Source organism: Aotus nancymaae, unplaced genomic scaffold (assembly GCF_030222135.1).
Source record: "Aotus nancymaae isolate 86718 unplaced genomic scaffold, 86718_ANA_hifiasm-v0.15.2.pri h1tg000022l_1, whole genome shotgun sequence".
NCBI classification, from domain to species: domain Eukaryota; kingdom Metazoa; phylum Chordata; class Mammalia; order Primates; family Aotidae; genus Aotus; species Aotus nancymaae.
In genome coordinates this window covers 24,022,169-24,030,781 of record NW_026988435.1, presented here as the reverse complement: position 1 = coordinate 24,030,781, position 8,613 = coordinate 24,022,169, and the positions used below count along the sequence as shown (strand labels likewise).

General features: G+C 32.6%; 1 pseudogene; it reads right to left on the bottom strand.

The window, feature by feature from the left end:
- Positions 1 to 1,253: 1,253 nt before the first annotated feature.
- On the bottom strand, positions 1,254 to 2,652 carry LOC105704631 (sodium- and chloride-dependent taurine transporter-like; annotated as a pseudogene).
- Positions 2,653 to 8,613: the final 5,961 nt, after the last annotated feature.

Sequence of the window (8,613 nt, the reverse complement as noted above, 5' to 3'; positions counted from 1 at the left end):
ACATTGCATGTTCTCACTTACAGGCGGGTATTCAACAATGAGAACACATGGACGCAGGGAGGGGAGCATCACACACTGGGGTCTGTTGGCAGGGAACAGGGGAGGGACAGCGGAGGGTAGGGAGGTTGGAGAGGGATAACATGGGGAGAAATGCCAGATATAGGTGATGGAGGGGATGGAGGCAACAAACCACATTGCCATGTATGTGCTTATGCAATAATCCTGCATGTTCTGCACATATACCCCAGAACCTAAAGTGCAATTAAAAAAAAAAAAAAAGATTCTCAAGCTAAGGGAAAAGTAAAAAGAAAATCAGTTGCTTAACACACAGTTGCTCCTAGAGCAAATCATGGAACTATTTGCTGTTTGCAAGTTATTTGCATGCAGTATTATAGAGGTAGTTACTAAAATCAGAATATTTTTCCAATACGATTTCCTTTCACCTTCACAAGGGTAGATGTATGTGCAGCCTGTATTATGTTGTTTAAATGCTGCCAAATTTACTCACCTTTGTCATTTACCTCTTTGTGCTTTTCTTACTAGGTTAAGCCTACTATTGAAAAACTAGGAGAAATGTGGAGGAATATGGCAAACAGTGGATGTAGATCGTATTCTGTTTCTCTGTTTCCAGGAGTTTTTCTGTTTAAATTAAAGTCTCAACTTTCCTTAATATTACAACTTATGAACTATTTTGCGTCAATTTATTTCTGCTTCTTTCAAATAACAAGAATGGCTTCTCTATCTTATTTTTCTTTTCTTTCCTTCTTTTTGTTTTTCTTTATATTTTGATGGCTTTAAAATAAACACTTTTACTATTGATAGATTGTCACAGATTATTAGCATTTGGAAATATAGCTAACACAAAAACTGTTTTTGTACCTTACATGTAATTGGCACATTGACATTTCGGTAAGATATAGAAGTATCCTTATATATTCAAGTTACTTTGTGAAGAGAAGCTGATATTAAGAAACTCAAAAATTTCAGAATCTTGTAAATACTTGTAATATATGTATATACTTTTCATCCATTAACTTTCATGAATTATTAGTTTTGGAAAATTCTCATAATAAATGTGTTCTCTCTTCATTAAGTGATTTCAAAACATATATGAGTATATATACCTTCTCTTAGAGGTCTCCTCTAGAAAACATAACATGAACCCCAGTTACCTGTGACATAATGATAGAGTCAATGCCATTAATTATCCCCTTGGAGGTCCACAGATGTAAAATTAGGGGCACAGAAAACATTTATCTCCCAACGCAATCAGACATATAATTAAGACGTGGGCCATATTGATGCATATAACAGGCCACAGCTGGAAGAAAAATAATAATGTTAATGATTAGAACTGGAGATGTCATCTTTAGCACACTTATTTATTCATTCTCTCAAAACTGGTCAACATATCCTGGTTAGCTTTTATGTACTAGGTTGTATATTGATATATTAGAGAAACTAAATGTCTAGTGAAAGGGAAAGCTATGTAGGAAGACAAATTATCGTACAATGTAACGTAAGTAACAGTAACTATATGAACAAAAAGCTAAGGACACAGATGACAACAACTAGGAGAGAGAAAGGAGGACTTCAAAAGAAGGGCGTCACAGGAGTTTTCATTAGCTGCATTAATTTAGTGTCCAATTAACTGGATTTTTACCTAACAATTTTTCAATCTACTAAATTTGTAAAGCAGATGCTGTCTTCTTGTCTACAATAGTAATAAGGCAAAAAATGAATAATCACTTATGTCCTATTTCCTCAATCTCTGCAAATGGCAAAGACTTCACCTTCTCTTAGCCTTTGTAAAGCAAATTAGTGGGGAGAATATGATTACTGGGAAAGAATCTGTGGATCCATTTACTACCATTGGTAATGGATCTGTGGTAATTTTCTACTACTTGCTAAGGAGGGTAGGTATAGAGGCATGCTGCTCCAAAAGTACTCATTTTTTTTTTTTTCCGTACAGTTCCACAGGTCCCGATGTCTTGTATTTGTGCTAAATGGAGTTGGTTTTGGGCTTCAGTCAGCTGGAACCTAGATTCCAACTTCGTAAAGTCAGTTTCACTGTTTTTTTTTTTTTTTTTTTTTTTTTGCCATTGATACTGTGATTATACTTGCAGATGGAGATTAAAGGTGTATTCCTAATAAATAAGCTCCAGCTGTGGTTGCAGTGTGGCCTGGACTGCTCCTTCTGGAAGGACTGGAACAGGTAGTATGTGGCTCAGGCCAGGATGACAACATAGTAGATATTCAGGAGGGACACAATTACAATGGAGGCATAGCTGATGCCAGAGAACAAGGGCCAGACTTTTTCCCAGTAGGTGATGTCCCCCCACCGAGGTGTGCTGGCCTATGATGATGCTCTCCAAGAAAAACATAGTCAGGCTGCTTCAAAACAGGGAAGTATTAGAAATTCACCTTTACCATTCTTGTATTAGAGGTACGGGAAGGGACAGACATTGCCCAGGCCCACGAAGCACCAGCCACGGAGAGCACCAAGCCTGTCTTGCTAGACCACTTCTGCCTCTGCAGAGGTTTTCCCTCAGCCTTGTCCTCAGAGGCGTGCCTGGGCTCTTCCCCAATGAGGGCTTCAAGATGTCCTTGTTGGAAATCTTTCAGAGGCTGCAGCTTCTCCTTGGTGGCCATCTCCTTGCTTTCCCACATGGAGATGAGAAACTAAGGCTGAGAGACGTTTAGTGACTTAACCAAGGTTGCACAGCCAGAAAGTGGCAGTAGAAAAGTTTTTGACATATGCCTGAATAAGGATACAAAGAAAGAAGGGGTCTGTCTGTGTTTACATAGTTTTTTCCCTTCCCTAAGTAAACACACGAAATTAAATAATGAGATATAGAAATTAGCATTAATAGCTACTTTGAATGATATTTTACTCAGGTTTTCACTCATTATTCATTTGTGGAAATTAATTTATTGTTACACAGGTTACAGTGAAAATGTTAAAAAGAGATTAGTATCTCTCAACCACAAAAATCAAATATTAAGAATAATCTATCAGTGGAAACAAATACAAGGATTTAGAATGGTATTGTAGTCTATGCTTTGTAACATTTTAAAATATAGGGCTTCTGTTTCAAATATGAATAATTATTTTTAACATCTCATATCATATGGCTTTTTGATTATGATAGCACCAATACAGTTTATGTCTGTAATAGCAATATATTAGGGGTTATAACTATATTTTAAGCTCTATAATTTTAAATAAATTCTACAGAGAAAGAGAAGTAATTAATATTCCTTGGTATTCCTTTTTTACTATACTCAAAGCAGCATTAGTAGAATAAAGGGTAAGGTAACTACATAGATAGTCACTTGATTTTTATGCTCTGAATTAATTTGAGAAGGATAATAATATAATGATGGAAATTACAAATTTATACACCTCAGATTGCCAATAACACTTGTCTTATTAAAATTTAAATTAGTCTTAATGAGCTCTCAAATAAGACTCTTCCATGATTCTATTGTTAAATATAATGTGTTTTAGATTTTTTAAATGTCTAATTATATTGTTTTCATTTTCTCTTTGTAAATAAATTTTATAAACTTCTTTCTTCTTTCCAATTTTCTCTTTGTCAGTTATGAGTTTTATATTTATTTTTATAAGAAGAGAAAAAATGTATATATGGAGAGTGCCTAATCCTAACTCTTAGACAACCAGGGAATGTTTGAAATATATATTACCCAAGAATTCCAAGTGTCAATGGGCTAGATTAATATAGGCCTCTGAAGAAATTTTTATGTTGGAATATTGTGTTGTCACTGCATTAGTCTTCACTCAAGTAATACTTTTGAAATTTCTTGATCTAATATTTTCTTTCTTACACAATGATTCCGTAGAGATTTGTCCTTTGCTTGCTTTACAGACAGCTGGGCTTCCCTTGAAGAGTTCCGACTACTCCTAAGAGCACCCTGTCTTTTCAGCCTTTATGAACCAAGCAACCTTTACAGAAGGCTACATAATTTCTAAATTTATCTTTACTCTCTGGTCAGGAAACACAACTGTTTTTGTCTTTCAGCAGTTTATAAAACTCTATTGTTGAATTAATAACATAAAAATGTCATGTTCTGAATAATTTTTTCACTTGTTCTTTGGTTCAATCAAGAGAGTAAAATTAGATACAGAGTCTTTGTGATCCAACTACTATGAATTCTGTTTCCTGAGATTGATACCCCAAAAATTTACCAAGTTTACTTTGGGCCTGGTAATTATTTTAAAAAGTTTAAAAAAAAATGCTTGTGCAAAAATCCACGATACCTACTTTTCTCATTTTTATTCATAACAATAACTAGAAATACTTTTTTCAAGGTTTATAAATTAAAATTAAAATTAAAAGATAAACCTAAGTACATGTCCTCAAAGTGATGAAATGAAAATTATGCCAGCACATAATGATTGATGAAATATGGGCATAGAGTAGCAAAGACCTGGGAACAAATAGAAATCTAGATAGAGTTCCAAGTAAAGTATATGTTAGAAACTTCAGTTTCAAGAGTGATAAGAAAGTCATAACAAAGTTTTATTTTTTTACATATAGGGAAAATATTATGTGTTTTTGTTTTGTACCCTTTTTTGAATAGATGTACTTCATGTCTGGATTTCAGTTTTGCCAAAAATTATAGACATGAACATCAATCAATTCTGAGTTCCCGGCGGAGCATGGTGGCTCATGTCTGCAATTTCAGAACTTTTGGAGGCCAAGCCCAGGAGATAACTGGAGACCAGGAGTTCAAGACCAGCCTCGGCAGCACAAGTGAGAAGCCTTATCTACAGAAAAATGTTATCTGGGCATGGTGGCACACACCTGTAGTCCCAGCTACTCAGGAGGCTGAAGTAGGAGGATTGCTTGAGCCCAGGAGTTCAGGGTTGCAGTGAACTATGATCGTGCTGCTACACTCCAGCCTGGGTATTGGAGCAAGACTCTGTCTCTAAAAGGAAACAAATCTATGAGTCCCTTCTGTGTCAGATTCTGCCTTGAAATATGAGATACTAGTATTAACAATTATGGAATTTTCCAGATCATTAAAGGCACTCTGGTTTCTATGAACGTGATGGCTTATATAATTGCTTGTTCTTATGCATCAACTCTTGGATCCTCTAAATTTTTTTTTATGATCTTGCCTTTAACACATGATTTTGTGAAAAGGCCTTGAAACTTATAGTAATAATTTGAATCAACTTCTATTTGAGCTAAAAGTCATCATAGAGTCTTGCAAAAAGAGTCTAACATTAAAAAATAATAAAATTATCTATTTAGTAGTAGAAGAATCATTTAAGAGATAACATAACTGGTACTAACATGCAAGGAGGAAAAATAGTCAAGATAAGGATTACCTTTTGGATGTGTATTTTCATCATAAATGAAAAAGTAAATGTGGGGCAAAAAGAAAATCTTACTTTAGCCGGTACAAATTATTATCTTCAGTCACTTTTGAAAGATAAAACATAACTCAAAGCAGAAGACCTCTGCAAAAAGAGAATTGTCACATTGCTTAAAAAGACTTGAAATGTATTATAACTGAAAGACTTCATAAAATTGTCTTTCCTGTAGTTCTCAGAATGAAATGGAATAATAAAGTGTCTTAAAGTGATCAGGAAAGGAGATAGACTAATTGCATTATCAAGGTCTTTCGCAAACCTATAATTTTATGAATACTTCATTAGCTGTAGTCATATTCAATAAAAACTATCATAAAACAAAAATAGTTTCGTGGTCACAGAAGTTACATTTTCGCTCACAGTATTACCCTTTCTGACAATTTCAGAAAAATAATTACATATTCATATGGAAAATGTACCATTTGGTAAAAATAAAAATAGATTTAACATTGACCTTCAAAAATTTAACTAAGATGCAACATTTTTATCTCAATTCTATTTAAAATGTAATCTCTGAATGTTAGAAAATAATAAAGCATATAGAAAATAAAGCATAAATAAGCAGACTGTATATATGAATATTATTCAATTTCACTAAAGTTCTTATTTATCTAGAAATGGATTTTCTTTAATAATGCTTGAACATTTATTTTATAATGCTTTCTAATTAAGTGAAATGCTTTTACATATGTCTCTATATGAAATTTCATTTAAATGACCTCTAGCCCTGTATTCCAAAAAGCCCTGTGGATCCACCTGAAATTAGGAGCCACCAGAGCAGGTTGGTTGGAGATTTTGCCACTTAAAAACAAACAAAAAAGCACCATTTTTTATTATTAATAAAATTTTATTTGCAAAAAGTACAACTTCATAAAAATTCATCCAACATTACTTCTGTAAAATGAACTTTGTAATTTCCAATGGAAAGTGTAAACTCCTTGATTGGAAGCTTTAATATTGCTTAAGAGTAACACTATTTTCATATTATATAGTGCCATATTACATCCCCTCAAACCACTACATGTGGCTTATGGAACTCTGAGCTTAAGTATACAAGTCGCTCTAAATTATTACTAAAATTATTAACTGACGATCCCTTACTTACATGCAGGTTTTCCAAATCAGTGGCTATACTTTCTATTATTTAATATTTTGAAAAACTGCAGCAGTTTTTTTGAGAGCAAAGGCTTAATCCTGTACAGTAACCTTTATAAAGATATAATCATCATCATTAATTTGAAACATTATAAATATGTAATGAGATAAGTGAGGATGGCTTTAAATAATTAGAGGAAAACCTCAAACTGTTCCATTTAGTGGTCAATCAATAAGAAATGATCCTGAACAAGAGTCAGATGACCTCTGAAAATTTTATCCTTTTATTAATTATGCCAATGTTAATAAAGTTAGATAATCTCCACTCAATTTGACCTTACAATAGTAATATAATTGAATATTAAATTAAAAGATGCAATTAAGATTTAAACAAAATGCTTTCATATTTTGGAGCTGAAGTATCTTTTAAATCTAAATTCTTTCAAAATTAGATCTCTTAGTTTCCTAATTAAAAGCAATAGTAAAGATTAAAATACAATGAACAAAGAGAAAGATGGGACTGATAAGAAGCAAGGAATGATTTGTAAAGGAAATAAAATTTTTAACCTATAAAATGTGTATTTTAAAGATAAAAATACAATAATTCTACTTTGTGTTGTGATAGAAGGATACTTTATTTTATCAATGTTCAGGCATTTTTATTTATGATATTTTTTAGAAAGAATCTTCCATCTTCTTAAAAACAATTTAATTACCAGATTATTTTTAAATTGTATCATGTAAAAGCTTTATAATTAAAACATATTCCTAACATAATAAGCAAAGCACAGAAAAATAAACTTTACATGTTCTCACTTATTTGTGAGAGCTTAACATTAAAACAATTAAATTCATGGTGATAGAGAGAAGAATGATGGTTGCCCCAGGCTTGGAAGTGTAGTTGGTGTGGGGATGGGGGGAATTGGGGATCGTCAATGGCTACAAAAAATAGAAATAATGAATAAGATCTTGTATTTGATAGCAAAACAGAGTGACCATAGTCAATAACAGTGTAATTGTACATCTTAAAAATAACCAGAAGTATATTATTGAATTATTTGTAACACAAAGGATAAATGCTAAAGATTGGGGATACCACATTGTCCCTGATGTGATTATTACACATAGTATGGCTGTATCCAAATATCTCATGTACCACATAAATATATACACCTGCTACGTACCAAAAAATTATTTAAAAATAAAAATAAATTTCAACTAATAGTATATGTAAGAAATAATATAAAATGGAATATAACATATTCTTACACATTTTAAAAGATAATTGAAGGGATAACCAAATAGTAGTATTGTTGAACACCAATGCTTTGTAGTTGGCACCTTTTTAAAATAATTTCATCATCAAACAAATGAAGACCTACTCCCTACATATCACATTTTATGTGAGAGGAAAATGAAATGGCCTTTTCATAATCATATTCTTTAGGCAAGACTGGACATTGCTTTTCTCCCTTAGTACCGTGACCTTCTTTAAGTTTTGAAATGAATCACATTGATGATATTTAAATACACCTTTTTCTTTTCATTTTGGGTGGGATTTTGTCTATTGTTCTATAGAAATATTACATAGCAAACTTACTTGTTTTTATGACATATTTAAAAATATACCTTAGGTTCAATCCCTCTGTGTTTTACATTTTTAAAAATACATTATTGAGAAGGAAGGAGCTCAATCCTTGATGTGCAATACTCCACTAATGAAATGTTTTCGTGGCCACTTGTTTTTAAGTGAAAGAAAGATGGAGGTAGCAGTGTTTAAGAGAACTCTGGATTAGCTACACATGAGCTGGTATATATCAAAAAGTCAGCAAAGCTTTTAGAACAAAGTGCAAAATAGCTAACTTTCAAATCCGATGAGAATGTTTTTCCTCTTGGGAGACAGGTACACACAATGTTAATTTGGTGTGAATGAGACATCGATAGAAGCAAATTGCAGGCTGCTTCCTATATTGAGATATGGTTAATCAAAGAGAAAGATATGGCTATTAATATGAATGATGTAAGGAAGCATTATGATTGTTACAGGTGGAATGAATAGCTTAAATTAAAGAATAAAGTCATATATAATCACCATATTTTAGTCCATATAAAAT